This window comes from Podarcis vaucheri (genome assembly GCF_965113315.1).
Source record: "Podarcis vaucheri genome assembly, chromosome: 11".
NCBI lineage: Eukaryota > Metazoa > Chordata > Lepidosauria > Squamata > Lacertidae > Podarcis > Podarcis vaucheri.
In genome coordinates, this window is record NC_138749.1 from 24,704,501 (window position 1) to 24,720,267 (window position 15,767).

Genomic DNA, 15,767 nt, shown 5'->3' on the forward strand with positions numbered 1-15,767 from the left:
CAGATGTGTGGGAGCTGAGGAGAGCAAAAATAAGCTAAAACCTACGCTTGGATAAAATTGGGGTGCCAGAGTTCACCATGAATGCCTCCCATGTTCTCTTAGAATGGCAATGGCTCCCACCTGAGAGGTGCTGGAGCTGAGCTGGGGGGGGGCTGGTTATAATGCACAAAACGCAACATATTTTAAGAGCTTTTGTGGCACTCATCTCCCCACACCCAAATGCCTCACAATATAAATGAGCTAGCAGCACACACACACAAAGGTTTAATTTTGTTCCTTTATTTTTGCTGAATTAACCCCCCCCCCCAATAAAAGTTGCCAATTTGCAGAGGAGGATATGAGGCAGTCAGTCTTTTCTTGTCACCAACCCCCCAAAAAACAGGGCAGAGGTGGGGAACAGCAAAAAAAGAAAAGGGTTGAAGTCAATATATACCGCCAGGCAAAAAGAATTTGATAGAAATCCAATCAAGGAAATTCTGGGTTGTATCTTAACGACGTCCCATCAGCTCAATGACTTCTGTTTGTGCAGTGGGACTCCCTGTTCTCTTGTTTTCCTGCTCCTCACCCACAAGAATATTTTGGGGGGTTCCCCAACCCTCTAGAGCCGATGAGGGGGGTGCAGAGGTACACAAGGAGAGGGAAATGAATTCCCATTGCACAGGTGGAAGTCCTTCTGCTAACTTGACAACTTCACTGGATATAACTGCCCCTCTTAGGTGGGGGGGAAGCATTTTGATGCAAAAAACATAGAAGAAAAATACTGAAGAAATTCTAGCATCCCTGTTGTGTGCAAGTTCAATTAATGCACATGTTCAAATAAGAGAGGTTTGTTTATTGCAGGGCTGCCATATGTCCGGGTTTTCCCGGACATGTCTGGAAATCAGACTCTGCAAATGGCTTCCGGGTGGGTTTTTGCCGAATTGGCAAAATGTCTAGGAAAACCTGGACATATGGCAAATAGGGCGTTAAAAAAATGCTTCAAAAATCCTTGTAAAAGCCTAAAAACTCCCCCCCCCAAATTAGGCAATCCTAATTTATTGCACTGTTTTATTATTCTGGGTTATTGCTTGTTACCAATGTAAACTTTATTCTCTGCTATTCTTGAATGAATAAAAATACTTTCTAGAGGCTAGCCTGATTCCTGACAGCCCAGCTGAACTGTAACCACACAGGGATATTTTTGAATTTATTTTATTTTTTCCCTTTATAGCCCACCTTCTGAAGGTGGTATACATGGGTCTCCCCATCCTCACTGATTCCCCATGACAACCCTCTGAGGTAGGTTAAGCTGAGAGGCAGTGACAGACCCAAGGTCACTCAGTGAGCTTAATGGCCGAGTGGAGACTTGAACCCTGGTCTCCCAGGTCCTAGTCTGACACTTTAGCCACTACATAACACCATATACAAAAATAGCCGGACTGCTAGTTGAACAACTCCTTGCATGGGTGAATTGCCTTCTTGCTCAAGCAGTTCTTTCCTTTGCACATGGGCAAAATATTTCTAATGAAGTTTTGCATATTGGCAACTGGAACGCAGAGGCATGAGCTGAGTGTTACAATGCCTGCAAGCGCATACAAGCAATGGAGCAGCAAGCTTGTGTTTCAATTTGTGTATAACAACCTGCTCTACAATACAGCAAATGTGCCTATCCCTTTTATGCCATTAATTCAAAATGGCATTCCCCACCCTCGCTTATTTTCAAATCTGGTTGTTTGGTGTCTGAGATATGAAATAGCTGGCCTGTCCTTTCTGTCGAAATGGCTTTTTCCCCTTCTCTCTCAGCTGCAAATATATGTGACTGTTACTGGAACCATTTGTTCCTTTGTGCTTATACTCAGGGCTTTCCCAAGCGATCAGCTGATAATGCAACGGAGGTACAGTTGTGCAGGATGCAAACATTTTTACTCATGAAAGCGTTTCAGATATCGTATTTTCCCAGCGCTCAGAGCAATATATTGTTGCTGGTGAAATAAAAGAGGCCTCCCCCAGCTAGAAAGAGTGCTTCCTTTTGGAGTGCTTCTGTTTGAGTGTCACCAACTCCAATTGGCTAGAGCAGGCATAGGCAAACTTGGCCCTCGAGACATTTTTGGGACTACAATTCCCATCATCCCTGACCACTGGTCCTGTTAGCTAGGGATGATGGGAGTTGTAGTCCCAAAACATCTGGAGGGCCAAGTTTGCCTATGCCTGGGCTAGAGAATGTGACGCCACAAATGACAGCAACAGCGTTGTCCTGTTTCCCCATTTGGTCACCCTGACATGAATGCTCAACTTTGAGAGAGGAAGTATAGCTGTCTTAAGCTCAAACTCTCCCACTCTCCCATTCAGAATTTGCTTTGAGTCTCATGGGGGTCATTGACAAGCTTATTTGACTAGGGAATTCTTTGGCCTGTGCAACAAATCAGTTTCATCTCTTCTTGATAGACCCTCTTTGCAGTTTGAGCATTCCTCTCCAGTTTGTGCTGGAGTATATCATCCCGCCATTAAACAAAAAACAAAAAACCATAACCCTGGACTGTCCATATTTATTCTCCTCCATTCTATACATATTGGTCATTGCACTATTGCTGGTGAACTGGAATAAGCCCTTAGTATATTGCATAGAGAAACGACCTGAGCAGCTTAATCTGTGTGGCCTTTCCAGAGCTTGAGTCTGAAGGATTATAGAGTTTCTTCCCAGTCAGCTCAGCTCTGCTATGTCCAGCTGTACTGCCTGCACCTTATTTATTTTAAGAATGAAGTGCTATTTAATGGTGCACTATGTTCATTGGAGTTTGATCCTAATGTGTGGAATTGTCGGAATGTTGTGTTTTCTAGGAGACTTAACAGTGGTGCAAGATTTATGTCTGTTGATAGCAGTTTTGTCAGTCACAGACAGTTGCTAGAGCTAGTTTTCAATGAGCATGTTTTGTGATGACACCGTGTAAATGGGGGTCTTGTTGAATAGGGGGTCCTTTTTCCTGAGGGTACTGATGCACATCCACTTTTCCTGAATCAAAACACTGTAACTGTTCCTTCCTTGGCAAAGTTTGCATATATTCCACCCAGATTATGTTGGAGAAATCTGCAGTTAATACTGGATTGTGAAGATGCTTGTTTTTTGTTTGTTTGTTTGTTTGTTTGTTTTCCACAGAAGCCTGTGCCATCCTTATTCATTTTGTCAAGCCAGTACAGTTATGAGTGACAGGAAATGAAGGGTCTTCTTAAGGGAAGTGATTCCCTGAGATACGGGCAGATTGTCATACATGTTTTTTTATGTTAGAAAGTCCAAAAAGCGTATCTCAGGTAGCTTTGAGGCATCATTCAAAGTATAGATCGTTTTCTTTAACAAACTACCAGTTGGTCTACATCAATACACAGATTAGAGTGGACCAAGTACCTTTGGACTAACTCTTCTGGGAATCAGAAAAGTTATGACAGAGCTGGATTCATAGCAGAATCCCCATAACTACCGCAGACCAATCCTTGCTAATTTACGCCTGTCAGATAATTAGGTCAATTACAGGATTTTCTGTTTCTTTCATACCCAACTAGAACTTGGTTCTGTTGAGTTCAAAATACAAGTCAGCTTTAATATTTATAAATTATTTTTCTTCACAAGTCAGGTATATAGTGTGGTGTGGTGTTGTCGTTTGTTTGTTTTTTAAGTCTCTGTTAACACTTATTCTATCAAACTTCTTAATAAGTCACTTGACCAAATCAATCAATCAATCAATACTCTGGTTTCTCTTCAGATCGTGTAAATCTTTCGCCTTACTTGACCAAATATCTCTTGCACGTCTCATGCCAACTCATTCCATACACTGGTTTAGCCACGACAAAATCTAAATCATTTACAATCCTTTTCCTTATATCTCTCCCCCCATCCTCATACCCCACTTTGTGGGATTTGCCAAGAAATTTACCTTATCGCTAGGAAGTGCCTGTGGTAATTTCACAAGCTATAGAGCTCATATTTAGTTTTGCAGTGGAACAGATGGACACAGCCCCCTGGCATTTTAAGGGGGAGAGAACACACCCAGACCTCCCAGCTATCCCACATCCCTCCCTGAACATAGGAAAGAGATACTAGGACTTACCAGGATTAAATTGACAGAAATGGGTAATTCTGACATGTACCTTGCAAACTAGTGTTAAATGGAAACCGTGCTGTAATTCCTGTTCAATATATTGTTGGTAAATGTCCACTGTGTTGTGATTCAGTTGGAACTGTCAGAATGTGTATACTATTTAATAGTGTTTGTGGAACTGAAGTGTCTTAAATGTGGCATGAAAATGTTATTTAAAAAAAAAAAGATTTGTTTTCTATTTTTGAACACCTCTAACCGGAGGGATCATGGGCCAATAAGTGCAATATTTAACGACTTATTCAGTGTATATAAACTTGTGTGGAAGAGAGAAGTGTTGTGGATGTGTGAAATTCCTGCTGCTAGTTGAAGACTGTGTGGCTTATTTAAACAATTTCTAGTAGCTGTTTTAAGTGTCCGATAGTCACGTTTATATCGTATAAATGCTTTTAACAGTGTCGTACAAGAATATTCTATTCCTGATTCTGTTAAATTAATTATTTTTCCTATATGAGATGATTATAAAAAACAACAACATATCCATATGTTTCCTTGCAAGTGCATGTCAATTTTACTTCTAGAACTGTGTCTTTAAAAAAAACAAAAACACCAAAAGATTATGCTATAAATAAAACAATGAAGAAACTTATTTTCAGTCAAAAGATCTTAGGTGTTTCTCAGTTTGTGCACATTTCAGAGGCATGTTCTATAAAAATGCATCATGTAGTAGACTGACTCCCATTTCTTCTCAGTGGTCATTAGTTGTAGACTCTGCCAGGTTAGGTCACCATAATGGAATGTATGTTCTAGATATCTCTACATTCTGGAATACAGGCATCATAGCTGAGACCACAGTAATAACATTAATGCTAAGGAGACACATGGCAATGTTTCCCTTGCTTCGACATCAGTGTGTGCTGGGGTGGGGGACAGAGAAGGGTGCAACCTCCTGCATTGGGGGCCTAAATTGGGCAGCTATACAAGACCACTGCAGAAAAGAGGGCCGGTACATCTGATGGCTCTTTCACGAGACAGGTAATTGTTTGTAAATCTACAAGGATATGCAGTTGGGAAGATAGGTCCTTGTGGGCTCCTGGCACATGCTTTACACATGTGTGCAAATATATCTCCCCCTCAAACATTACAACGTTCACTGGTGGGTATAGGAAAGTACGTTGCGCCCTCTTCTGGTTCTCTGTTCTGGAGGGCTGTCCGAAAACAGTCTTCTGTTTGAAGCTGTCATCTCTTAGAGGTCCAGATCTAGTTTAAAGATAAAGAACCACAGAGGAGGGAGAGCAGGAGCCATGAAGTTGTCCTTCAACTGCTAATACTGCAGCAAATACACAATTCACAGGGTGTCTTCTCCACTATAGTGTGATGTACAGTACTGTATTTCTAAATTATAGTCATTATTTCTAAATTTACATATATACATATACCACATGCACTTTTTTAAATGCAAAGGTGCCCTCTCCCCTCCCTTTTTTTTTCTTTGGTGACACAAAGCCTCATTTTTAGCAATGCTTAACTGGGTCACTCTATTGGAAGGGTGGTCTTGCACATGAAATGTGAGCCTCTGGAAAGCACACAGAGGTTTAGCAATGGGAGCCTAAGCATGCCTTCCTCAGAAATAAGTGGCACTGAGCTCCATAGGATTTACTCCCTAGTAAACCTGCATTTTTATGAGAGCCCCACAGTGTGAGCCTGTGCACGTTTCCTCAGAAGTGATTCCCATGGTACTTAAGGGGACTTAGTCCCCAGTAAGTTTGCATAGGATTGCTGCCTAATCTACTTGTTTACAGGGCTGGCCCAATACATTTTGGTGCTAGAGACAAAAGCAAACCAGACTGACAGTTAGCAGGGCAGCATCGCCCTCCACACCTGAGGGTGGGGAACTTGAGCAAGCCATATGACCCCATACCCCCCCCCGACCCACAATATTTGCTGCCTCATTGTGTCCTGCTAATGGCCATGATACCAGCTTCTAAGCAACTGCAGGGAAGTATCTAAAAATGCAGTCATTTTCCAGTAGTTTGAGGTCTGGTTCATGTGTTACAAAAAAACCAACAGATTGTTCACTGTCTAGCCTAGGGGCAAGGGATTCCTTTGGATTCAGGTAGGCTATAGAACACTGATTAGAAGGATCTATGTAGAGGTATTTCACAGACTGGGGAACAAATCACTGGTTGTGGGAGGGTGGTTCTATTTAATTCATTTTAAAACAGATTTGCGGGGGGGGGGTGTCTGAATTTGATCAGAAAATTCCACCCAGGGGAGGGGACGTTTAACACTTTCTCCACTGCTGTTTCCCAGCTCTATATTGCCCCTCCCTGCACAGCTGCTGTTAGTTCTAGGAGTGGGGAGAACATTGACCCAGCAGCTGGTGACAGTATTCCCTCTCCTGAGGGTGAATAGAGTTAGTTAGAAGAGCTATTCAGATTGGGAAAATTGCACAGGGTGAAAACAGTTCAGCACCTCCCCCTCCAGCACACCCATGCTGCAAACAAACATGCAACTGCCTGCGCCTATTTTAAATGTGGAGGTTTGTTCCCCACCCCCAAAGAACAGAAAACATCAGCCAACTCAGTCATGGATCTCCCACTTAACATGTAGTTTGACTCGGAGACTTTGCAACCCTGTTTCTGGACCTTTAGATAGCAGGTGGGGTTTTTCATGACAGAATGCACCTCCACACACATGCAAATTCCCTGCAAATTGCAAAGTAGATTGTCAAGAAGAAATCTAAATGAGAACCATCCTTGTGGAATCTAGTTTTCCATATGTGGGGATTTAGGGGAAACAGACTGCACCCTCAGGTGGTCCAGTCCAGAAAATGATTTGGCACTTCTGATGTTTGGAAAAAGTAGGGCATGGTTACTAGAAAAATGAATGATACAGGGAGTTTTCCCCCATTGTTTTCACCTTTCCTAACACACACACTTGTCTGGAATAGGGCAGCGGAAGTATCTCGTCATAACCTAGAAGACACAGGCCCATTGTACTAAATTGTTAGGAATCACAGGAGAATGAACTACACTAGAAAGGAGAGAAGAGGGTCTATGGGCAGATTTGTACCATACTAAAGCATATCCAAGTCACATTTAAAGCACATGACTTCCCCCAAATAACCCTGGGTCCTGTAGTGTGATATGGGTATTAGGAATTGTTAAGTCTCTGTGGAGGAACTACAGTTCCCAGGATACTTTGGGGGGAAGTCATGTGCTTTAAATGCTGTGGAACTCCCCTTATAAACCCTGCTTTACTAAAGAGATATGAAACTTGTGTTGACTCTTCAAGTGTTCACTTCTACACAACCGCAGTCACATGGTGGGGCGGGGGGGACAGGGCTGTGCCAGCAGGCGCTGGTGGAAAATGGGGTCCAAAACATTGAGGAGCGGGGCACTGAGTGATGAACCCTTTTAAATCAAGGTTTTACAAATCCATAAAACAAACACCCAAATATGGCTATCATCAAAGTAATCCGAGGATTTCCCCATGCCATGCTACAGTTACTTTGGACATGAATCCCATTGAAACCAATGAATAAGCCATGCATAATTTAAGGCTGCAGCCCTGCAACACTTACAGAGAGGCACATAAAATGTTAGTCAAATACCAAAAACGAATGTGTGACTTTTCCTCAGTCAGCTTGTAAACTGAACAGTAGGTATGTCGCTCAGTGGCAGAGCTCATGCTTTGCACGCAAAAGGAGATCCCTGGCATCTCCATAGCTCAGTTGGTAAAGCAGCAGACTCTTCATCTCAGGGTTGTGAGTTCAAGCCCTATGTTGGGCTTGCAGGGGGTTGGACTAGATGACCCCCGTGGTCCCTTCCAACTCTACAATTCTATGATTCCAGAAAAAGACTCCTGCCTGGAGAACAAATGCCAGTTAGTGTAAACATTCTTGAACTAGATGGGCTGATCCTGGATAAACTTATCAAACATCCAGGGAAACTGCTGGAAGCCCATTCATCTCACCCTGTATTGATTGCACTTCTTAAAAAAAGAAGTTTCTTGTACTGCTGGGTGATCTGTGTTGTGGCAAATCTCCTTTATTATGCCCACAGGACTTCGTGTTCAGGTGTGTGATGTGCCAGTATTACCCATGTGCAGACCTCTTAATTCTATGTGGAAGTAAACCCTACATGTCAGTCATTGGACATTTTCATTGATGCGCGTTCTGTATAACGAGTGCACTTGTCTTATTTTGTCAAATCTGTAAACATAATAAATATTTCAGAGACTTTACTCATGAATTAAAGACGCGTTGAGGTAATTTTCTACTAATCCTTGCAAGTAATGAAACACTGCAAGCAAACTGACACACTGCAACCCAATGAGGAGAGGAAAGAGTGTGCAGACTGATGCATGCCAGTGTGTTTTGAGGTGCTCCTCCAATCCTGGGACAGCCAGGTCAGCAAACAGCATTGCTGGTGCATGCTTTACGTATTTTTCTCAACACATCTGAAGTTCACCTGGACCATCATGTCACCCTGTGGGTCAAGGGAACAGCTGGCCTGTTTGTGGCTAGGCCATGCAACTCCCGCAGCAAATAGGAAGGTGCTGCCCTCAAGTCGAAACGAGCAGTTAACAGCTTCTCCTTTTAAGATGCCTTTTCTCCCTGCAAACAGGTTATATTCTCAAAAGATGTCAGCTTATCAAACATCCAAAAACGAGGAGCACACAACTGTGGTTGTAAAACAACAGCAACATTTTCTGTCAAGCTGTGATGTTCTGAATGCACCCAAGATCCTACAAATCATAACTTCCTCCAGTGCTATTTTTCTAGAGGAAGAGGTGCTGGAACTCGCCATAAACACCTCCCTCGCTCTCTTAGAGTAGCAATGGCGCCCACGGAACTGAGTTCTGGAAATTTCTGTCTGGGGGAAAAAAAGCCACGACTTCCTAACATTCTGTTATATTTGGGAAAGTTCCATGTCTTTCCTTGCAGGCTGCATGTCAACATGCCAGGCAAAACATCCCCTGTCCTTCCTTAACTTCATTTCTGATTATTCCAGGGGTGACCAATGTGCCGCCCTCAGGCACATAAGCTCCCTCAGACGTCTTCCCTGTTGCTCACAGGGTCCCTCCCCACTGAAATTACCCTTGAAAGAAACATTAAGTTGTAGGCAACAGAGTAGGTTGTGGTGTGCACTTGGCTGCACAACTGTTTCTCGGGAAGTTCAGCAGGCATGCAGGTTTACTGTTAAGGGCAGAAACACCGGCTGCATTTCTGTCCACCATGAAACTGGTAAATGCAGGGCTTTTTCTGCCAGAACTCAGGTGGGTGCAATTGCCATTATGAGGCATTCACTGTGAGTTCTGACACCTCTTTTTCTAGAAAAATTGCACCGGTTAAATGCTTATGAAAACTACCCACCACCACCAAAGTGTCAGTCCTTATGATTTTTGCTTCCAATCCACTCTGGCTAAAGCAGCCTTCCCCCAACCTGGTACTCTCTGGGTGTTTTGGACTATAATTCCATCAGCCACAGCCAACATGACCAAAGTTTGGGGATGATGGGAATTATAGTCCAAAACACCTGGAGGGCATGAGATTGGGGAGGGCTGGGCAAAAGAAAGAAACCTTTATTTTCTTCATTCTGACAAGGGGAGTTGGTTTGGTATTTATGAGAGTTTTTTTTAAAAAAATCATTGAGGCTTTAATATTGCTAAATGGAAATCTTAATCAACATTCCTCACTGGTATGCTTACCTAGGTTTTTAATGTAAAAAAAAAAAGGAAAGGGAAAAAAGCACAATAAGGGCTTATGATATATGCATGCACACCCAATAAAATCTGCATTTACTCAAAGCCTGTTTACTTCTGTTACAGAAAACTGCCCATCTGCAACCAATTCACCCCCACCATAGATCCCCAGTGGAATTTAAAGATCAGGCATCCATTTGGCTGCCTCTCCATCACGAAAAGTTTCATCTGGTTCTGTTAACATGTGTCTGTTCTTTGTTAAAGGCAAGAAGTGTTTGTTTTTTCCCTACTTCAGAAAGGGGCTAATCGCCTTTGGTTTACGCCCCACCTTGCGTTTTTAAGTTTCTAAAAGACAAAACAAAGCACTTAAATGTTTTCCAGGTTCATTTAGGTTGCCTAAAAGCTTGCTGCTCATTTTTAGCATTGTTCAGCATAACTGCTACACTAAGGGGTACCAATTTTTTGGAACCAGCAGGCACATTTCAAATTCTGAGAGAGCACTGGGGGGTGCCAGGCACAAAATGGCTGCCAGAGGGCGGGTGGTGGCGGTGGCATAGCACAAAATGGCTGCTACAGGACTTGGTATAACATAAAATGGCTGCCATGGGGAGTGCCACAGGACATATAATTAAAGAGACAACAAGCCCTGGCAACTTTATTGTTACCATGGGAAGTCAACTATAGTCCTGCTGCTCCCATTTGAGGAGATTACACCACATTGATTACACACAGAGAGAGAGATGCTGTTGCTGTCTAAGAACAACACTACCAGGAAATATAAACAAGGTGGACACATCACATTTACTCTTAATTTCACAGAAGTTGCTTAGAAGACACCTACACATTTTGCCCCATAACTTTCTTTCTAGGAGGGCCATAGACTTCCTTAAAAACAAGGTATGAGTCTGAGGCAGCTGCCCAAAGGCACCAATGATAATGGTACAGTAACCCATCCGCTTACATGGGGGTTTGGCTTCAAGGGTTACGTCTTATATGTGAAAATATTGTATATCAAATGCTTGGAGCAGCCCCATGGTTAGAAGGGGGTAGAGGGAGCATCCTCAGAGCTTCCAGAGCCTCTGCACTGAGCAGTCCTTGCCCCCACAAGCAAGGCGCAGAGCTTCAAGGCTCTTTTCGTGCTGGTTCCACTTGGGTTACCTGGCATGAAAAGAGCTGTTAGGTTCTCTGCCTTGCTTGGGACGTGCACACTTTCAAGCAGTCCGCCTTCAACCACATATGGCTGAAATCCTGCACATCAAATGCACGTACGATGGATTACTGTGGTGCCCTGTGACCACCCAGCTGCAGGTGACCGCAGGCTCTGTAGTAGCAAAGATCTACAAAGAGGCACGTGCCCTGTGCAATGCTCCTAATCCAGCAACAATAATAAGAGGATGTTCCCATATATGAAAATAAAATCAAATAAAACTGCAAAAAGCCATGACACTTAGTGAGCAGGTCCTAACTCATGGGTTAACAAACTAAGGCCTGTGGGCTGGATCAGGCCCAATTGCCTTCAAGGTCTGGCTGGTGGATGGTCCGGGAATCCAGGCAGCTGCCATAGTGTGTGCGCGTGCGCATGCGATGGTTTTGGCGACTCAGCCAGGCTTGGGGGTCAAAAGTGAGGCGGGCGACTGCTGGAGACAAGCCCCTTCTCCGTCCGTCATGCGCGCACAGCAATCTTTTCTGCCAGGGTGGGGGTTAGGGAAGAGGGAAGAGGAGCCACAGTTTGGATTTCCACCATGGAGCTGCCGGTGACTGACCTCAGGAAGGGCAGTTGCGGTGGCAGGGGCTCAGAGGCGCCTCGGGAGTGACGCCTATCGGTGTCTGTGGCGGCAGTGCTCCCCACCAGAGGAAGTGGGGAGCGCCTGGGTGGCTGCACTCCAAAGCAGTTCTGCGCTCTGCTGGGGAGTCCGCTCATTAGCTACACAGTGCGAGCCATGTAGAGCAGTGTTTTTCAACCACTGTTCCGCGGCACACTAGTGTGCCGCGAGATGTTGCCTGGTGTGCCATGGGAAAAATTGAAAAATTCAAAAGATTTTTAAAAAGTCAAATTTTTGCCCACTAGGCGGGCGCCGGACTGTGTCCACCCTATTTTCCATCCGTCCTGGGTGGGGATCAGATGGGATGGGATTGGATGAGAGCAGACAGGCGGTCCGCTCTCATCCGATTCCCCATAGAGAGCAGCGGGGCTCTGACATCTCCCTCTCCGCACACAGTGGTGGTGTGCCTCGTGATTTTTTTCATGAAACAAGTGTGCCTTTGCCCAAAAAAGGTTGAAAAACACTGATGTAGAGGTAAATGGCCGCTGCTGCCTCCTCTTCCGTCAAATGGGGAAAATAATGTTTTTGCTTGAGCAGCGCCGGCCTGACTTAGTGTGGCCAGCGGCTTTGCCCTTCACCCACACATGCGTACACGCTCTCCAGGGCTGACAGGAATGGCACACTTACCTCAGCCCCCCACCCCGCCTTATGAGAGAAATAATAATTGTCAATGTGTAAAACGCAAAGGAAGCAGCATGGGTGTGTGACGGAACACCCTCCCCCAAAAAAAAATTACATTTGGGCAACGTTGGGGTTGGTACCAATAAGGGTTTTTGCCAAAAATGTGGGTCATAATCATGGCAACATATAGTCCGGCCCCCCACAAGGTCTGAGGGACAGTGGACCGGCCCCCTGCTGAAAGAGTCTGCTGACCCCTGTCCTAACTCATATTTTTATTTTCCTGCTGCTATAAGGGGCATTCAATATACAATTCAGACCCATTTATAGGTTCCTGCGCAAAAAGGGCATTGATGTTTTGTACACACCTCCATGCAGGTCAAGTTGTTTCCCTGCTGCTCCTTTTGTAGAGAGTTGAAAATGAAGTGTGTTGGCAGATCAACATTCATATTCATTCAGCTGGTATTGGGCAAAATTACATTGTCTTTCCTTATGCCATCCTGAGCCATTTAACTCTCCCAATCGTCTCCATTGCACTTTTCTTAAATGCAGAAAACTGCACAACTTTTCTTGGAAACCCTGTCTTGATTTGGGATTGTTCAGCAAGGGGAGATGGGCTTCCGTATCACCCTTCATTTAAGCTACTAAGTGGAATAGCAAAATAACTAACTGAATTAACTAACTGAATTGGAATACAAAAAAGGGAGGTGTGAGGAGGTCACGGAAACAAGGAAATGAATGTAAGGTATGGAAAGACTGATGTATTTTTTAAAGTGTTTTTTATCTTTTTTTGTATTTTCTATTTTTTCTTTTATTTTTACTTTTGTCCTTCTTTTTCTTCCTTTTTTAATTCATGTAATTCTTTTCTTTGAAACCTTAAAAAATATTATTTTTTAAAAAAAAGGAATAGCAAAATAAGCTGTGTGTTTTCAGTGAAGTACGGTAGTGGACTTTCTGTATTTGCAGTAGGCTGCCCTCTAATGCACATCCGTAGCAAATGCAGCTTATTTCAATATGGCACAGTATTTTGCACCAGCATAACTGCCAGAGTTTGTGCCCATGAAGTCTAATCCTGCAACCACCCTCTCCCCACAAACACTTCTGCTAAATTCAGGATGTTTACAAATAATCTGTCCATCTTGATTCGGAGACAAGTATTAGAGGTGTTGCTGGGGCTTCTGGAGTCAACTTTCCCAACCTAATTCCAGAATCGGCTTTGCTAGCTCTCTCTCTGTTTTATTGAAAGTACTAAATGCTAGGGAAAGTACAGGCAACTCCCCGCTTATGTGGGGGTTACGTTCTAGGCTCCTGCACGCATGAGTTAAATGGTGTAAAGTGCAGGGCACCCTCTCAAAAGCTTCTAAACACCTGTTTTTTTCTTTTCTTTTATACAGTACCTTTGTTTCCAGATTGCCAGAAAGGGCAGGAAGCAGCATGTCCAAGCCCACTGCAATGCAGCTTCCTGCCCAACAGCTGTTGAGTGGGGAATGAGAGCTCCTGTGTGCCATTTTGGAGTCCATAATTACTATTTTTTTTTAAGCCTTTTGTTAAGTTGTGGGTGAACATATCAGACGACACAGCAATTCTTCAAACAGCTCTTGTTTATTCACAGGCCAGAACAGAACTGAAGGGTTCAGTCAGCCTGCTTATATAGAGCTCCAGTACAATGTAACTGTAACAATTTTCTAAAACTATCCAATCACTGAACGTCACCACTTTTGATCCCTTATTTGCATAACTATCTACAGTATCCCCCTGCTGGCCCAGGGTGAGAACTTCAGTGCATAACACCTTTAAAATCTCTTTGGGGTCTGTGGGGGGGGGGTCTTCTCATGAGCCACAAGGACTTTCCATCTTTCTCCCACCATTTCCAGGCTTGAATTGATCTACTGGCACCACACGTATATGCAGTCACTCATGAGTCAATCATATGTACAGTAAGTGGGAGGATACCTATACACATTGTTCCCGGGTAGCATTAAATCCTTAATTGCACAGAAAGGTATGATCACCCAGCACCTTCCTTTTCATCGAAGAACAACTCTGCTATCCTAATGGCCCTTCTTCTCATCAGTGCTAAGGCTGAAATGTTCCCTCAGCCTCTAATCCTCCTATAAAACCCCATGCCTCTCCAGGTGGTTTGGATTACAATTCTCATCTTCCATGACCATTGGGCACACTGTCTGTGGCTGATGGGAACTGCAGTCTGAAACATCCAACAGGCACCAGGATGGGGAAGATAGCTGTATAGTATTCTAAGCCTTCGACGCCCAAACAATGTGGACAACAATAGCTGTGCATGAAAAAAAGTCTCAAGAAAGGCAGCCAAATGGATAGGCTGAAGACAATATTGTTAAAGCATAACTCTCTAAATATCATCATAAACAAGGAGCAGCATATGTCAGGGAATATTTTAGAAGCAAGCCCTATTGTTCAGGATATATACTGTACCTGGCAAGTTGCTTGATGGTAATTGCTTTAAGTGAACGCCAGAGGGTGCCTTTGGGTAATACTTCAGGACTGCTGCTTCAGTTTAGAGACACACACAAGCAAAGGGGAATTCAATCAACGAAGTGCGTAGCTGATGAGTTAATTCATCATCGCTGTCTTATATACCCAGGGGGAGCTTTATGCCAACAGTTCTTGCAGGTGTAGTTAGTTTCCAAGCCGTTCTGTCATTCTAGTGTCTTGTGTTGGACTATCTTCCTAAGTCCACTTACCTTTAGCAGTCAGGAGGTGTTGCAGCCTGGCCATGGCCTTGCCCGCAAACTGGCAGCCAGCTGGGGAGGACTGGCCGGTTGGGCCTGCCCCTGACTGTAGCTTGGGTTAACTCACAGGGGAATTAATTGCAGCCTGCTCAGCCCTCATCCCCAGCTCGTTGCCGGACCTCCCACCCTGCCAATATATTATTATTATTATTATTATTATTATTATTATTATTATTATTACCCCGCCCATCCATAGCTGTCAACTTTCAGATTTGAAAAAAAGGGATCAGCAGCCTCACCTGTCCTGGGGACACTCTACTGGATATCTAACAATCTGGGGTAGCAGCGAGAAGCAGTGGGAAACAGTGCTGGAATAAGGGAATTTCCCGCAAAAAAGGGGAAGGTTGACAGCTATGCGCCCAACTGGCTGGGTTTCCCCAGCCACTCTGGGCGGCTTCCAACAGAATACTGTATTAAAATACAATAGTCTATTCCTGCTTGGCAGGGGGTTGGACTCGATGGCCCTTGTGGTCTATTCCAACTCTATGATTCTATTCTATGAAATATTAAGTTTCCCTAAACAGGGCTGCCTTCAGATGCCTCCCTTTTCCCTGTGTTTTACTATCATACTAGGACCTTGTTCTGGACTTTGTTGGCTGCCATATTTTCAAGGGATGCGGGTGGCACTGTGGGCTAAACCACAGAGCCTAGGACTTGCTGATCAGAAGGTCGTCAGTTTGAATCCCCGCGACGGGGTGAGCTCCCGTTGCTCGGTCCCTGCTCCTGCCAACCTAGCAAAGTGCAAGTAGATAAATAGGTACCGCTCCGGTGGGAAGGTAAAC

At 44.1% G+C, this 15,767-nt stretch overlaps 1 long non-coding RNA gene across 1 annotated transcript; it reads left to right on the forward strand.

Moving 5' to 3' along the window:
• The first annotated feature begins 10,307 nt into the window (after nucleotides 1–10,307).
• On the forward strand, nucleotides 10,308–13,752 carry LOC309514292. The gene is made up of 2 exons (XR_014211892.1): nucleotides 10,308–10,562; nucleotides 13,612–13,752. It is a non-coding gene; the product is annotated as an uncharacterized lncRNA (long non-coding RNA).
• Nucleotides 13,753–15,767: the final 2,015 nt, after the last annotated feature.